The following is a 16,072-nucleotide window of genomic DNA, read 5'->3' on the forward strand; positions in this document are numbered from 1 at the left end:
CCCTCAAGAGAATTGGGAAGTTATGTGTTATGAAAATGTAACTAAATTGACGAATGTAAGATATGGAATGGTTAATTATAATTTTTGTTATATTTGACTCCAGAGAAACTGAAAAAATATGGGTTTAGTAATTCGGATTCTTGTTTTAGATGTGGATTATGTACTGGAACTTTTTTTACATGCCGTTTGGTCTTGTGTTAAAGTACAACCATTTTGGGAAGAAATTAGGTTGGTTTTGGATAAATTATTTAAAATTAAATTACCATTAGATCCATCAATTTTTTTGTTAGGCTATATGGTCTCTTTGAAGGGATTGGAGTTGGACAAATTTCAAATTGCATTTGTACGCTTAGTGTTGTCTGTAGCACGAAAATGTGTAGCTAGTATTTGGAAAGATAATGTGGAGATTAATATAGTACATTGGCATAATGAATTGAGAGCTTGTATTACTATGGAAAAAAAAATGTAGCTTGCATAATTATTCCTTTTTTGTTAAAATGTGGTCTTCCTATTTGGAATATATGAATTTGGAAATACTTTGAAATACTGTATATATTCTATTTTATTTTTATATTTGGCTCCCCTTAAGGGGGCTGGCTGAAGGGGTGGGAGGGTTTTTTTTAAAATATATATATATTTTTATATATATATATATATATATATATATATATATATTTATAAATTGATTTCTTTCTGTGGTTTGATAGTAACCTGTTCAAAAATCTTTTAAATAAAGTTTTTTTTTAAAAAACTTACATCCTGGCTAGCTCAGTGATTGTGGGTCATTTCTGGGGACTGGCATTATCTGCTCTATGGGATAAGATTGCCCAAATCCTTCAATCACATCATGTGACAGATATGATGGAAACTGTGGTCTTCCTTCTTTGTTTGGCAGGACAACTCTCCCCAACCAAAAAATTTCTCAATGGTAAACAGCTCAACCATCAGTGATGGCATTGCTTGTTACCGTGGAGTACTTTCCAGGGTGCAGTGTGCAAACCACAAGTTTACCATTTTGATTCCTAGGATTGTTTTATCATATGAAGTGAGATTAAGCAGACCAGGCCTGTGCTAGACATAGTTTAGAAGAATGGTCTGCGAGCAAATACTTTACATAATAAACTGATTTTATTCAACTTTTGCTTTGATATGTTACCTTGCACTTTTAAAGAAAAATAATTTTATTTATCCATTGCACTTCTCTAATATCCTCATGTATACTTTCATACTTTTCACTTTTGTGCAACATTTTCAAGGCAGTTGGAAGTTGAGGTTTCTAACAGTTTATTTGCAACTGAGGGTCACAAACATAAAATGATGGGTCACCCATTGAGGGCAGCGATACGACGAGATTTCTTCACTTAGATCAGTGGTTCCCAACCAGTGGGCCACATTAGGGTTTCCATGTGGGCCATGGAGACTTCCCAACTCATTGAGATAAGGGTGGATCTGAGTTCATGTATCGGTCCTTCAGGAACAGGGGGCTCAATAAAGTGGCTTGAGCTTTGATTTTGAGTGGGAGTTTTTATGTTCACTGTGTGCTTGCAGTTTTTTTTATTCTTTACAAAAGTTAAATAAAGTACTTTAAAATCAGATAAAGATGGGTTTCTTACAGAGCTGCCTTTAACTTGAAAATTATACTCAGTCATTGCCACCAGTGGCCCATGGCATGTAGGCCAGAAGCCAGGTGGGACATAGTTTGAAAAAGGTTGAGAACACTGACCTATGGCTCACTGGAATTCCTTACCCTAGCAGGAGTTGGAAGCACAAACGTTGACAATATTCAAGATATAAATTAATATACTTTCAGGTATTAAGAAAATCAAGTGACATTGGATACTGCAGAAAAGTGACCAAAGTAAAATATCAGGTATGATCTTATTGAAAGACACATCAAGCATGAAGAACCACATGGCTTACTCCTGCTATTTTTTTTCTATTTACCAGTGAAAAGAACCAAGCTTCTCAGTTTCTGTAACCTCTAAACCCTAGTAAAATCCCCCTGATCCTTTTCCATTGTTCCATATTCTTCCTGTAATGAGACATCCAAAACCTCAAAACTCTCCAATTACCGTCTCTGATCTCTAAAGTTTGACCTATACATTTGTGACCAATTCCATGGTGAGGCCAATTAAATTAGAAATTTTCAAGACAAAGATTGACACACTTTTGCTAGATAAAGAAAACAAGGCATACAAAAGGAAGAACTTACCTTTATATAACACGTGTTGCAATGCCCCAAGCACTTTACAGCCAGTAACGTACTTCAAACGTGTAGTGACTACTGAAAATTGGAAACACAAGCTCTTTTAATGCATAGAGGATAAATAATGACACAATCAGATTAAATAACAAAACAAGATTGAGTAATCCTCATCCCTTTGTTATTCAATGTAACATTTTACCAAATAAAGACCTTTTAAATTTTTGCTTCAAATATACAATATTTTCACTTTTTTTTCCTAATCCTACTCATTTGTGTCCATCTTGTATACTCCTTCATGATTCTCATTAAAATTTGCTGTTCACATAACTTGGTGACAATGTAAATCTTCAGCATTAATTTCCAATTTTAAAGAATGCAATAGAATTTCAGTTATCTCTTTCCTCGATTGAAGATGTTTACTGGATGTTTTGCTTAAATAGGACTCAAAAGAATTATTGAAGACACTTTCCATCCAGCACACAATATCTTTCACTACTACCTTCATGGTGAGGTACAGGAGCATCAAAATCAGGATTGCCAGCCTGGGGAATAGTTTCTTCCTGCAGGCTGTGAGATTGATTAACTACATCCTGTAACCAAGTAAACCAATCCACCATGTTTCTAAATATTTATTTTAAATTATATCTTAAAAAATGTTTATGTGATTATTATGATCTGTCCAATGTATGTGTATGCACTGTGGTCTGGAAAAATGCTGATTCATCTGGTTGTATCTGTGCAGATGATATATCATGTATGTTACATTCTTAATGTATTATTAGGTGACAGAAAAAATGGTGGTGCTGCCAGAGTCAATGCAACGGCAGCGCTGTTGCTGGTGCAGACCCACGGAGAGCGAGGAGCGGAGATACAGCGCTCACGTGGAGTCCAACCACACAGTTAACTGCTATCAGCTCCACACAGGCTTTGAACGTCCATTAAAGGAGCCGACAGCAGTTTTATTTAAAATGTCGTGACCACAGGGTGTGCGGTTCTGACCGGCAGCAGCCACATGGGGTTACAGACTCCAGGGGAGCGGAGGACTGGCACAGGGCACCATAAAACAGGGAGACCATTCCAACCCCTTTCCCCCTCCCGTCTGAGAAGGAGAAGCAGCGGAGACGACCAACAGGACGGTGACCACGGTGGTGGATCAGTGAGGGGGCTCTGCAGCTGGATGCAGCAGGCTGCTGGAGACTCAAAACGAGGAACCCATGAAGGCTGTGGGCTACTGGAGACTGTTGGGCGACTCACGCCGGACTGTGAACAGCTGGAGACAAGCTCAAAACTGGCTGAAGGGGTACCAGGATGTGAGGGGGTGACAAAAGCACTGAAGGGTTCCTGACCGCCTCGGAGGTTCAGATCTGGAGTTCGGGTTGGCAATGATTTGGGCTGGACTCTGTGTGGCTGTAGAAGCATGAGAGGCAAATCTATGGACACTCAGTGACACTGGTGAGGGGGGGTGGGGGGGTGAGGGGGAATTCTCTTTTGCTTCTCTTTCTCTGACTGTAAGGAGGCACTTCAGGCAATTTTGGCTGATGGCAAATCTGTCTGCCTTACAGTAGGCAAAGGGAACTTCATGCCTTATTACAATGAATTGAATTTTGAAAAGGAACTTGAACCAAAGTGCTAAATAGCCAGTCGGCTCCAGTGGATTGTGTTACAAATCAAATGCTATTAAATGAAGCATCCTTCACATGAAGGATGCAAAAACAATCATAGAAACTATATTTTTCATCACTGCATACAACACTAAAAATGGGAAAATATCAGGTGCAGTGTTTTCCACAATTTGAGAAGAAATTACTTAAAATGTTCCCTTCATACCTTGGTGCTTAAAGATCCAAAACAATTAGAAATGCTTCAAGAGCTGACTCAAACTCCTGGACTCAAAAAAATATATCTAATCTATTCCAGTTCTAACGAGTGAACCCATTTCATTGCTTCTTCTCGCTCTTGATAAAAGAAAAATCCCAATTACTTTTTAATGCCGAGATGGAGAATTTTAGTTACACACACACACACACACACACCACACACACACACACACACACACACACACACACACACGCCTTTAAAAATCTGAAAAAATTTATTGCCATCCAAGATCTTTATCTTCCATAGCACGGACCCTTCATCACAACCTTTTGTTTCTCTGTATTTTATTGATACAGCAATAAATGCTCTCTTAACTTTCTGTTCTTTGAAATTCCCTAAATTCCAATTGAATAGTCTATGCCCTTTCGACCTTCTCCAGGGGCTCAAACCACAGAACATCTAATTCCTACAATTTCCCTTATTCCTACAACGAATGTGTGTTGGTAACCAGACATGTTGACACCCAATTGTTGCTGCCTAACACAACTCTGTTGGGTTTCATTTAAATTTGTCATTTGATAATGTCATGTGCATTGTAAAACTAACATATGCACAGAAATTCTTGCTGCAGCCAAATAAGTATCTTGCAAAAAAAAATCAACTTTAAAACCATGCATGTAAATATAGAAATATATAGGTACACAACCTTTATCCGGACATCTAAAATCCGGAAAGCTCCAAAATCCGGCAAGTGGGGAGAGAGAGAGAGAGACCGGCAGCGCAAGTCAGACAGTGTTGGGGGAAGGAGAGACCGGCAGTTTGAGTCGGGTGGGCGAGGTGGGGGGAGATGGCAGCGCGACTGGAAGGGGGTGGGGTGGATACGGCAGCACAATTCAGGTGGGTTTAAGTCTAGCTTTCAGAAATCCGGAAAAATCCGAAATTCGGAACACACTATCCCCCAAGGGTTCTGCATTCGGATAAAGGATTGTGTACCTGTACTAACTTTTAAAAATCTTTCTCATTATTCATTTTCTTTGAGATTAATTTATTTCTTGCATTTATATACAACTTTCCTGCCATGTTTTCACCTACTGCATGTAGACCAATTTGTGCCCAGGAGGGAGAATCCCTCTCCTCAAAAAATGAGGCAATAAACCTCACCTGGTTACCCAGTAATATTTTTTGAAAACTGGCAATTTTAAACACCCCACCCCCACCCCACTTTGTAATCCCAAGGTTCTAGCCACTTTTTTCTATCATTCTACAGGAACTTTCTGAAACATCTGCTGAACACATCTTAAAGCCCTGGGACAACAGAATAGGTAACAACTGAAATAGATATTGTAGCCTTGGCATCACCTTCATTTTAACAGTTAACTCCACTAAAGTTATAGGCAGAGTTCTCCATCTAACCAAGGTTCTCCTCAATCTTCCCTGTTGGTATTGTCTATAATCCCCCTTTGTAAAAGGCAAGATTAGACTCTTGTCCAGATTTACCTTATACCCGGAGACCTTTCCATAATCCTCCAATGTGGTCTTTAGCCTGGTCAACAACCTCCCCAGGTCCATCAAATATACTAACACATCATCAGTGAATGGGTTGATTTTGTGTGCCACCTGGCCCACCTTGAATCCCTTTATGCCCAGATCCTGCCAAATGGCCTCTGCCAGCATCTCAATGACCAGTATGAATAGTGCTGGGGACAATCGACAGCCCTGCCTACTGGAACTACTCAATGGAAACACTGGAGACATCTACCCATTTGTAATAATTTTAGCTTGGGTCCTAATTTAATTAATAAATGTTTTCCCCAGTCCAAGTTTCTCCAGTACCTTGAACAAAAAGTCCAACTTCAATCTGTCAAAGGTCCCTCCGCACCCAGTGCTAAGACCACTCCTGGATCTACCCCTAACTGTGCCAGATGTACCATATTAAGGAATCTAGCTATGTTGTTTGCTGATTGGCTCTTTTCTACAGATCCAGTTTGATCTGGATTTGTTAATTTCAGCAAATATACTGTCAACTTATTGTTACAATTTTATAATCTGCACTCAATAACGAGATGGGCCTATAAAAGGAGGGATTCAATGGGTCCCTTTTTTTCAGGATCACCATGATAATTGTTGTTCAGAAAGACTCTGGGAGGGTTTGCGTCTTCATCGCCGCATCCACCACCTTCATAAAAAGAGGAGCATTGAGATCTTTGAATTCTTTATAAAATTCCACGGGGAAAACCATCCACCCCTGATGATTTATTATCCTGCAATGAGCCCAAGATTTTTTCAATCTCCGCTCTAGAGAAGGGGCATTCATCCCCACTTGATCCAACTTTGGTAGTTCCAATGTAAGCAAGAAATCATCTATTTCAGTGGGATCCCCCCTCCCCTCCCCCGACTCTGATTTATACAGCTCTTTATGGAACTTTCTAAATGTTTTATTTATTTCCTTTTGTTTATGTGAAATTTTGCCTTCTTCCATTTGAATCAAATTGATTGTTCTTGAGATACCAGGTTAATGTTGTATATTTGCGTTTCCAGAAGCCATTTGATAAGTTGCCATACAAGAGACTTATCAACAAAATACAGATGAATGGAGTTGGGGGAAGTATATTGGCATGGACTGAGGATTGGTTAACTGACAGAAGGCATAGAGTCGGGATAAATGAGTGATTTTCTGATTGGCAGACAGTGGTAAGTGGGTTGGTGCAGCAGGAGTTGGTGCTGGGCCCGCAGCTGTTCATCATTTACACTGATGATTTGGAAGAGGGGACAGAGTGTAGGGCAGCCAAGTTTGCACATTATACTTAATTGACCTACTAGGAGACTAAATCGTTTGGGATTATACTTATTCAAATTCAGAAGAATGAGATCATAATTTTATAGAAACATAAAATTATGAAAGGGATAGATAAGAAAGAGGCAGAAAAATTGTTTTCATTGGTAGGTGAGACCAGAACTTGGAGGCACAGCCTCAAAATTCAGGGGAATAGATTTAAGATGGAGTTGAGGAAAAACTGTTTCTCCCAGAGAGTAGTGAATCTGAAATTCTCTACCCAGGGAAGCAGTTGAGGCAACTTCATTAAACATATTTAAGGTTCAGTTGGATAGATTTTTTACATTAGAAAGGAATGGATGAGAGGGGGGGTGCGGGGGTGGTTTGGGAGGAAAGGGGGGGGGAGAAAAAGTCACTGTATATGTGTGAAAAAGAAATAGTGTATATCATGGCTAATGTGATTTATGGTGTGAAAAATAAAAAATTTTAAAAAAAAGAAAGGAATTAAGGATATGGAGAAAAGGCAAGTAGGTGGAGGTGACTCAATGATCAGGTCAGCCAAGATCTTACTGAATGGCGGAGCAGGCTTAACAGGCCAGATGGCCGACTCCTGTTCTTACTTCTTATGTTATGAATTATTATCTTACCCAATATCTATCAATCACTATAACTGATCTATCAGCAATCTGCAGCTTACTCTGCACGTAATGGCTACTGCATTTCTTAAAGTATAAAAGTGACAATTCAAAACTACTTCACTTACTGAAAGTGCTTTGCAACAAATAGGCAAAAATTATTCTTCATAAACAGGTTTCCTTTCCATAAAAACATCTGACATTAACAATCCTGATGCAAAGTACTTTTCATGCAGCAACTGCATCTCTTTTGCCACAGTGGTACCACATCCCTGCAGTTTAGCATTTACCTCTGCAGACACTCCAAAACCCAATTCACTAAACAATTTTATTTATTTTTATATCTTTCTTTTTTATTTACAACACAGTAGAAACTGATTCAGGCCATTGAGACCCATGCCACCCAATTAACCTACTCCTCTGTACGTTTTTGGAAACTGGAGCACTTGGAGGAAATCCACGCAGGTCATGGAGAGGATGTACAAACTCTTTACAGACAACGGCAGATTCCAACTGGTGCTGTAATAGCGTCACGCTAACCACCACATTTTGTGGCTCCATATAATAATCACATAATAATTACAGCACAGAAACAGGCCATCACAGCCCTTCTTGTCTGTGCTGAAACACTTATACTCTCCTAGTTCCACTGACCTGCATTTTGTCCATAACCCCCCCCATTCATTTTACATCCACATACCTGTCCAATTTTTCTTAAATATAATATTGCACCTGCTTCTACCATCTCCACCGGAAACTCATTCCACACAGATACCACTCTCTGAGTTACACCTAAACTTTTTCCCCCTAACTGTCAGCTCATGTCCACTTGTTTGAATCTCCCCCATCCTCAATGAAAAAAGTCTATCCACATCTACACTATCTATCCCCCTCAAAATTTTAAGATCTCTATCAAATACCCCCTTAGCCTTCTGTGCTCCAAGGAATAAAGACCTAACTTGTTTAACCTTTCTCTACAATTTAAGGGCTGAATCCCAGGTATCATTCTGGTGGATTTTCTCTGTACTCTCTCTACTTTGTTCATATCCTTCCTATAATTTGGTAACCAGAACTAAACACAATATTCCAAATTTAGACTCACCAATGCCTTGTACAATTTTAACGTTATCTCCCAAATTTTATACTCTATGTTCTGATTTATAAAGGCCAGAATTCCAAAGGCCTTCTTCAATACACAATCCACCTATGATTCCACTTTTAGGGAACTGTTGTACCATTATTCCTAGATCTCTCTGTTCAATTGTATTCTTTAATACCCTACCATTCACTATGTATATCCCATTTTGATTAGTCCTACCAAAATGTAGCACCTCACACTTGTCAGCATTAAATTCCATTTGCCAGCTTTCAGTCCACTCTCCTAACTTGCCAAAATATCTCTGCAAGGTTTGAAAAGCTTCCTCACTGTCCACAACACCACCTATCTTAATATCACCTACATACTTACTAATCCAATTTACCACCCCATCATCTAGATCATTAATGTATATTACAAACAACAATGGACCCAGTACAATACACACCACTAGCCATCAGCCTCCGACCCAACAAACAGTTATCCACCACCACTCTCTGGCATCTCCCATCCTGCCACTGTTGAATTCATTTTACTACTTCCATATTCACATCTAACGATTGAACCTTCTTAACCAACCTGCCATGTGGGACCTTGTTAAAGGCCTTACTGAAGTCCATATAGACAATATCCACTGCCTTACCTTGTCAATTTTCCTGGTAACCTCTTCAAAAAATTCAATAAGATTTGTCAAACATGACCTTTCACGCACAAATCCATGTTGACTTTTCCTAATCATACCATGTCTATGCAAATAATTATATATACCATCACTAAGAGTATTTTCCATTAGTTTGCCCAGCACTGATGTCAAACTTACAGGCCAGTAATTTCTTGGTTTTCTCCTTGAAACCTTTTTATGCAATGGAACAACATGGGCAATCTGCCAATCTTCTGGCACCATCCCATTCGCTAATGCCATTTTAAATATTTCTGTCAGAGCCCCTACTCTTTCTACAATGACTTCCCTCAGATTCATAGAAAATATCCTGTCACGAGACTTGTCCACCTTTATATTTCTTAAAAGCTGTAGAACTTCCTCCTCTTCAATCATCAGTTTCCATAACTTCCCCACTTGTTTCCCTTAGTCTTACACAATTTAGTATCTTTCTCCTTAGTAAATACTGAAGAAATAATTCAAAATCTTCCCCATGTCTTTTCATTCCACACATAGCTGACCACTCTGATTCTCTAAGGGACCAATTTTATCCCTCACTATCCTCTTGCTTTTAATATAACTGTAGAAACCCTTTGGATTTACTTTCACATTATTTGCCAAAGAAACCTCATATTTCTTTTTAGCTTTTCTCATTTCTTTCTTCAGATCCTTTTTACATTCTTTATATTCCTCAAGTACATCATTTTCTCCGTGCTGCCTATATTTACTGTAGGTACCTCTCTTTTCCCGAACCAAGCTTCCAATTTCCCTTGAAAACCATGACTCCCTCAATCTTTTAACTTTTCCTTTCAACCTAACAGGAACAGAGATTTTGTACCCTCAAAATTTCACTTTTACATCCTTCCCATAAAACAAATCACCCTAAACCACTCATTTTAAATCCTCTCTCATTGCCTCAAAATTAGCCTTTCTCCAATCAAAAATCTCAACCCTGGGTCCAGACCTATTCTTCTCCATAACTATTTCAAAACTTATGGCATTATGATCTCTGCTCCTGAAGTTCTCCTGAACACATATCTCTGTCACCTGACCTAGCACATTCCCTAACAGAAGATCCAACACTGCCTCTTCCCTAGTTGGAACAAAAAAAAATTTCTTGCACCCATTTTATAAACTCCAAACCATCCAGCCTGTTACCCGTATGGGTCTCCCAGTCTATATTCGGAAAATTAAAATGTCCCACATTCACCTCCCTGTGTTTACTGCACATATTGCATTCTCCTTACAAATATGGTCCTCCAATTCTCACTCCCCATTAAGTGTTCTATCTTCTTTGGCTTGGCTTTGCTGACGAAGATTTATGGAGGGGGTAAAAGTCCACGTCAGCTGCAGGCTCGTTTGTGGCTGACAAGTCCGATGCGGGACAGGCAGACACGGTTGCAGCGGTTGCAGGGGAAAATTGGTTGGTTGGGGTTGGGTGTTGGGTTTTTCCTCCTTTGCCTTTTGTCAGTGAGGTGAGCTCTGCGGTCTTCTTCAAAGGAGGTTGCTGCCCGCCAAACTGTGAGGCGCCAAGATGCACGGTTTGAGGCGTTATCAGCCCACTGGCGGTGGTCAATGTGGCAGGCACCAAGAGATTTCTTTAGGCAGTCCTTGTACCTTTTCTTTGGTGCACATCTGTCACGGTGGCCAGTGGAGAGCTCACCATATAACACGATCTTGGGAAGGCGATGGTCCTTCATTCTGGAGACGTGACCCATCCAGCGCAGCTGGATCTTCAGCAGCGTGGACTCTATGCTGTCGACCTCTGCCATCTCGAGTACTTCGACGTTAGGGATGAAAGGCTCCAATGGATGTTGAGGATGGAGCGGAGACAACGCTGGTGGAAGCGTTCTAGGAGCCGTAGGTGGTGCCGGTAGAGGATCCATGATTCGGAGCCGAACAGGAGTGTGGGTATGACAACGGCTCTGTATACGCTTATCTTTGTGAGGTTTTTCAGTTGGTTCTATAATACACTCCTATATACTTTGCCTTTCCCATACCTCAATTCCACCCAGATAGCCTCCCTAGATGAGCCCTCTAATCTATCCTGCCAAAGCAATGCAATAATATTTTCTCTGACAAGCAATGGCACACCTCCACCTCTTGTTCCTTCCATTCTATCACACCTGAAGCAACAAAATCCAGGAATTGCCAATCGCACCCTCCTGCAACTACGTCTCACTAATAGCTACAACATTATATTTCCGAGTATCAATCCATGATACTATCTATCTTTCTTACAATGCTCCTAGCATTAAATAAACACATTTAAGATCTTCTCCATCTCTAACTTTCTACTTATCACAATGTCAATAACCTTACTATCTTCTTTTTCTTCCTTCTCCCCGATATCTATTCCTACACTCTGGGTCCCATCCCCCTTCTTATCTAGTTTAAATGCACGTGTGCCTCTCCAGAAAACCTACCTGCAACAATATTTGTGACACTCCAGTTCAGATGCAAACCATCCTGTCAGAACAGGTCCCACCTTCCCTAGAAAACTCTCTAATTGTCAATAAATCTGAAACCCTCATCCCTGCAGCCACACATCGATCCTCACAATCTTACTATTCCTAAACTCACCTGCGTGTGGCACTTAGCAACCCTGAGATTGCTATCCTGGAGGTCCTGTCCTTAAACTTAGCTTCTAACTCCCTAAACTCACCTTTCAGAACCTCCTCACTCTTCCTATCCACGTCATTGGTCCCCACATGGACCACAACATCAGGCTGCTCACCTTCCCTCCTGAATATTGGGAGAAATCAATCTGAGATATCTTGGATCCTGACAGCAGGGAGGCAACGAACCACCTGGGATACTTTATCTTTCCCAGAAAACCTTCTATCAGTCCCTCTATCTATTGAATCCCCTACTATTACTCCCCTCTTCACTTCCCTCCTCCTTTTCTAAGCTGAGGGTTTCATCGGTGCCAGAGATTTGACCACTGCAGCTTGGCCCTGGTAAGTCATCCCCACCAACAGTATCCAAAACAGTATATTTGTTGTTGATGGGGACCGCTACAGGGGTGCCCTGCTCTCTCTGCTTCATCCCCTTCCCTCTACGAACAGTTACCCAGGTATCAGATTCCTGCTGCCTCGGGGTGACTGCCTCCTTGAAGCTCCTATCTATCAATACCTTCGCTTCCAGAATGATCCGTAGTTCATCCATTCTATAATACTTTGATCAAAATGAGAAAAGACTACATGAGCAAAGGTCTCTCTCCCCCCACCACCACCACTGCTGGAATAGAAGATATTGAGGTGAGGCTTAGCTGGATAAAATTACAAGGGACTTAAACAGAGAACAAGCCCTTCTTAATTACTTGGACTAGAGGAGTAAAAAAAACAAGATGGCAATAAAAAAAATTATAGCAGGATTAAAGGGGAGATGAAGATTTATTTAAAATATAGAGAATAAGAGGGTCTGAAGCTTGCCTCTTGCATGGGTGCTGGGTGCGGATACACTCATTTCAAAATTCTTGATGTGCACTTAGGAGGGCTGTAATCTGCAGGGCAACTGACCTAGTGTTGGAAGATGACTTTAGATTGATTAGTTTTTTTTCAACTGCACAGATATAAAGGGCAGAACAGCCTCCTGCTGTGTTGAGAATTTTCTGATTCTCTTTCATTCCATTGTACCTCACATTGACTCTTTGTCTGAACTCTATTGACCAATATCCCTTCAGACACAGTGTCCAAATGGGTTTTCACCATCATTAATCAAGAAATAAAAACTGCTGATGCTAGACATTTGAAATTCAAAGAGAAAATGCTGGAAACACTCAGTGGGTCAAGCAACATGTAAAGAGAGAAACAGTTAATGTTTCAGGACAATATTTCACCTGCATCAGCCAGATCTACTGAGTAATTTCAACATTCTGTCTTTATTTCACCTTCATTACCAGCCTTCAAGATTTTGAGTCTCAAATCTGATGGTTGGGGCTCATCAAAAACTGAAACAAAATTAAATTCCAACAACAACTCATTCCTGAAAACATCCCTCTATCTATACACCATTGTATTCCATGCTGCAAGTCTCAGATCTGGAATTGATAGCTAGTAAGTAAACCACCTTCATTATTTGATTAAATTTCAGTTTGTAATTCACTCCAAATGCTTTTTTGGTTGTAGAGGCCAGTAGCTATATATAAGCCACTCAAATTCTTTGCTTGATTCATAATGCACATCTTGCTATTTACTGCAAAAGTGTCTTTGGTTCACTGTCCATAGATACTGACTAACCTGCTGAAGAACTAGCTCAAAAATATAAGAAATGATGAAAGCAAATGGAAATCTGAAATGAAATCAAAAAATAAATACTCAGCAGTAGGTTAAGCAATTCCTGTGGAAGAGTTCATCTTTCAGGACAGTGATCTTTCATCAGTACCAGAAAAAGTTGAAATTGAATAGATTTTAATCTATTTCACAGAGAGTGGGAATGACAACCAGGGCAGGGACATGCTCCTCTTGCAGAATATGGATTGTCAGGGAAGCCTACACTATGCCCAATGACTTCATCTGCGAGAAATGCATCCAATTGCAGCTCCTTATACACCAAGTTGGGGAATTAGAGCTGGAGTCGGATGAACACTGGATTATTCAGAAGGCTTGAGGGGGTGATGGACTGAACTCACAAGGATGCTATCACACCAAGGCAGAAGGAAGGTAGCTGGGTGACAATCAGCAGAGGGAAAGGGAACAGTAAATCAATGCAGGGCCCCTTAATACAAGTATACCATCTTGGATATGGTTGGGGACGACGATCTACTCGGGACAAACCACAGTGGTCAGGTCTCTGGCACTGAGTCTGGTCTTGTGGCTAAGGGAAAGGAGGAGAAGAGGAGAGCTGCATTGATAAGTGATTCCATAGTTAGGGGTACAGGCAAGAGGTTCTATTGAGAATCCTGGCTAGTATGTTGCCTCCCTGGTGCCGGGGTTCAAGATATCTTGGATTGAGTTGACATTATCTCAGGAGGGAGGGTGAACAGCCAGATGTTGTGGTCAATGTAGGGGCCAATTACGTGAGTAGGAAGGGTGATGAGGTCCTGCATAGAGAGAGTTTAGGGAGTTAGGCACTAGGTTGAAGGATAGGACATCCGGGGTTGTAATCTCAGGATTGCTACCCATGCCTCCCATGTGCTGGTGAGGTTAGAAATAGAAGGATAATGCAGCTTAACGCATGGCTAAAGACATAGTGCAGGAGTTAGGGTTTCATGTTTCTGGATCACTGGGCTCTCTTCCAGGGAAGTTTGGACCTGTTCTGGCACGACAGTTTGCATCTGAATTGGAGGGGGACTAATATCCTTGCAGGAAGGTTTGCTCATGCTACTCCAGGAGTTTTGAACTACATTTGCAGGGGGATTGCTACCAGAGTGCCAGAGTGGAGTGGAGGAAAAAATCATGTGAAGACTGCATGAAAAATCAGAATTCAAAGGGTCGTACATGGTAGAAATGTTCTCAGCTGTAGCTATTTCAATGCAAGAAGTATTGGAGGAAAGGCAATTGAGCTTAGAGTGTGGATTGGCTTTGTGGAATTATTACATTGTGGCCATTAGTGAAACTTGGTTGAAAGAGGGGTTCTGTTGTTTCAGACACAATAGAGAGCAAGGGATGAAAGGGGGAGCACTGGCTTGCTCGTCTGGGAAAGTATCGCAGCTTCACTCAGGCAGGACAGACCAGAGGGCTCATCTACTGAGGCTGTAAGGGGAGAGTTGAGGAACAGAAAAGGTATGACCAGACCCATGGGATTGTATTGTAGACCTCCCAATAGTCAGCAAGAATTGGAGGAGTAAATCTATAGGGAGATAGCAGACAACTGAAGGAAACACAAGGTTGTGATAGAAGGAGATTTTAACTTTTCATATATTGACTGGGACTCCCATATTGTAAAAGGGCTGGATGGCTTGGAGTTTGTCAAATGTGTTAAGAAAAGGTTTCTAAATCAATATATAAAGAGTGCAATTCTGGATCTCCTATTAGGGAACTAGACAGGACATGTGACAGAAGTATGTGTGGGGGCACATTTTTGGTCACATGATCATAATGCCATTAGTTTCAAGTTAATTGTGGATAAGGATAGGTCTGGTCCTCGGGTTAAGATTCAGAACTAGAGAAAGGCTATTTTTGAGAAAATGAGAAAGGATTCAGAAAATGTGTATTGGGACAAGTTGTTTTCTGGTAAGGATGTGTTTGGTAAGTGGAAGGTATTCAAAGGCAAAATTTTTAAAAGTGCAGAGTTTTTATGTTTCTGTCAGGCTTAAAGGCAAAGTTAACAGACATAGAGAACCTTAGTTTTTGAGGGATATTGGGGATCTGGTTCGGAAGAAGAGAGAAGTGTATTGCAGGTATATGCAACATGAAGCCAATGAGGTACTTGAGTATAAAAAATCCAAGAAAAGAGAAAAAAGGAAATCAGGAGGGTTAAAAGAAGACGAGATTTCTTTGGCAGACAAGGTGAAAGAAAATCCTAAGGGTTTCTACAGGTATATTAAGAGCAAAAGTATAGTAATGAACAAAATTATTGTTCATTGAAGATCAGAGTGGTTGGCTTTGTATGGAGCTCAAAGAGATGGGAGAAATCTTAAATGGGCTTTTTGTGTCAGTATTTACTCAGAGAACTGGCACAGGATATAGGGGAGTAAGGAAAATAAGCAATGAGGTTGGGGAAACTATACATTTTAAAGAGGGAAAGGTGCTTGCTGCCTTAAAGCAAACAAGGGTGGATAAATCCCCAAGCACAGGTGAGGTGCCAGAGGATTGAACAGATGTTATGTTGCTTAAAAAAGACTCCAAAAGTAACCCAAGAAATTATACACCAGTGAGCCTGACATCAGTAGTAGGCAAATGATTGGAAGGTGTTCTAAAAGCACAGATATACAAGCATTGGG

At 40.5% G+C, this 16,072-nt stretch overlaps 1 protein-coding gene across 4 annotated transcripts in view; it reads right to left on the minus strand.

Annotated features, from left to right (window-relative positions):
• ube2f (ubiquitin-conjugating enzyme E2F (putative)) overlaps positions 1 to 16,072 on the minus strand; it is a 202,353-nt gene that overhangs the window by 154,145 nt on the left and 32,136 nt on the right. For all 4 annotated transcript variants that reach the window (XR_011356456.1, XM_069934352.1, XM_069934355.1 and 1 more), the window contains exon 2: positions 2,213 to 2,284. The gene's annotated coding sequence lies outside the window, so the exon portion shown is untranslated. The remainder of the gene's footprint in view (positions 1 to 2,212; positions 2,285 to 16,072) is intronic.

Source organism: Narcine bancroftii, chromosome 4, assembly GCF_036971445.1.
Source record: "Narcine bancroftii isolate sNarBan1 chromosome 4, sNarBan1.hap1, whole genome shotgun sequence".
Lineage (NCBI taxonomy): Eukaryota > Metazoa > Chordata > Chondrichthyes > Torpediniformes > Narcinidae > Narcine > Narcine bancroftii.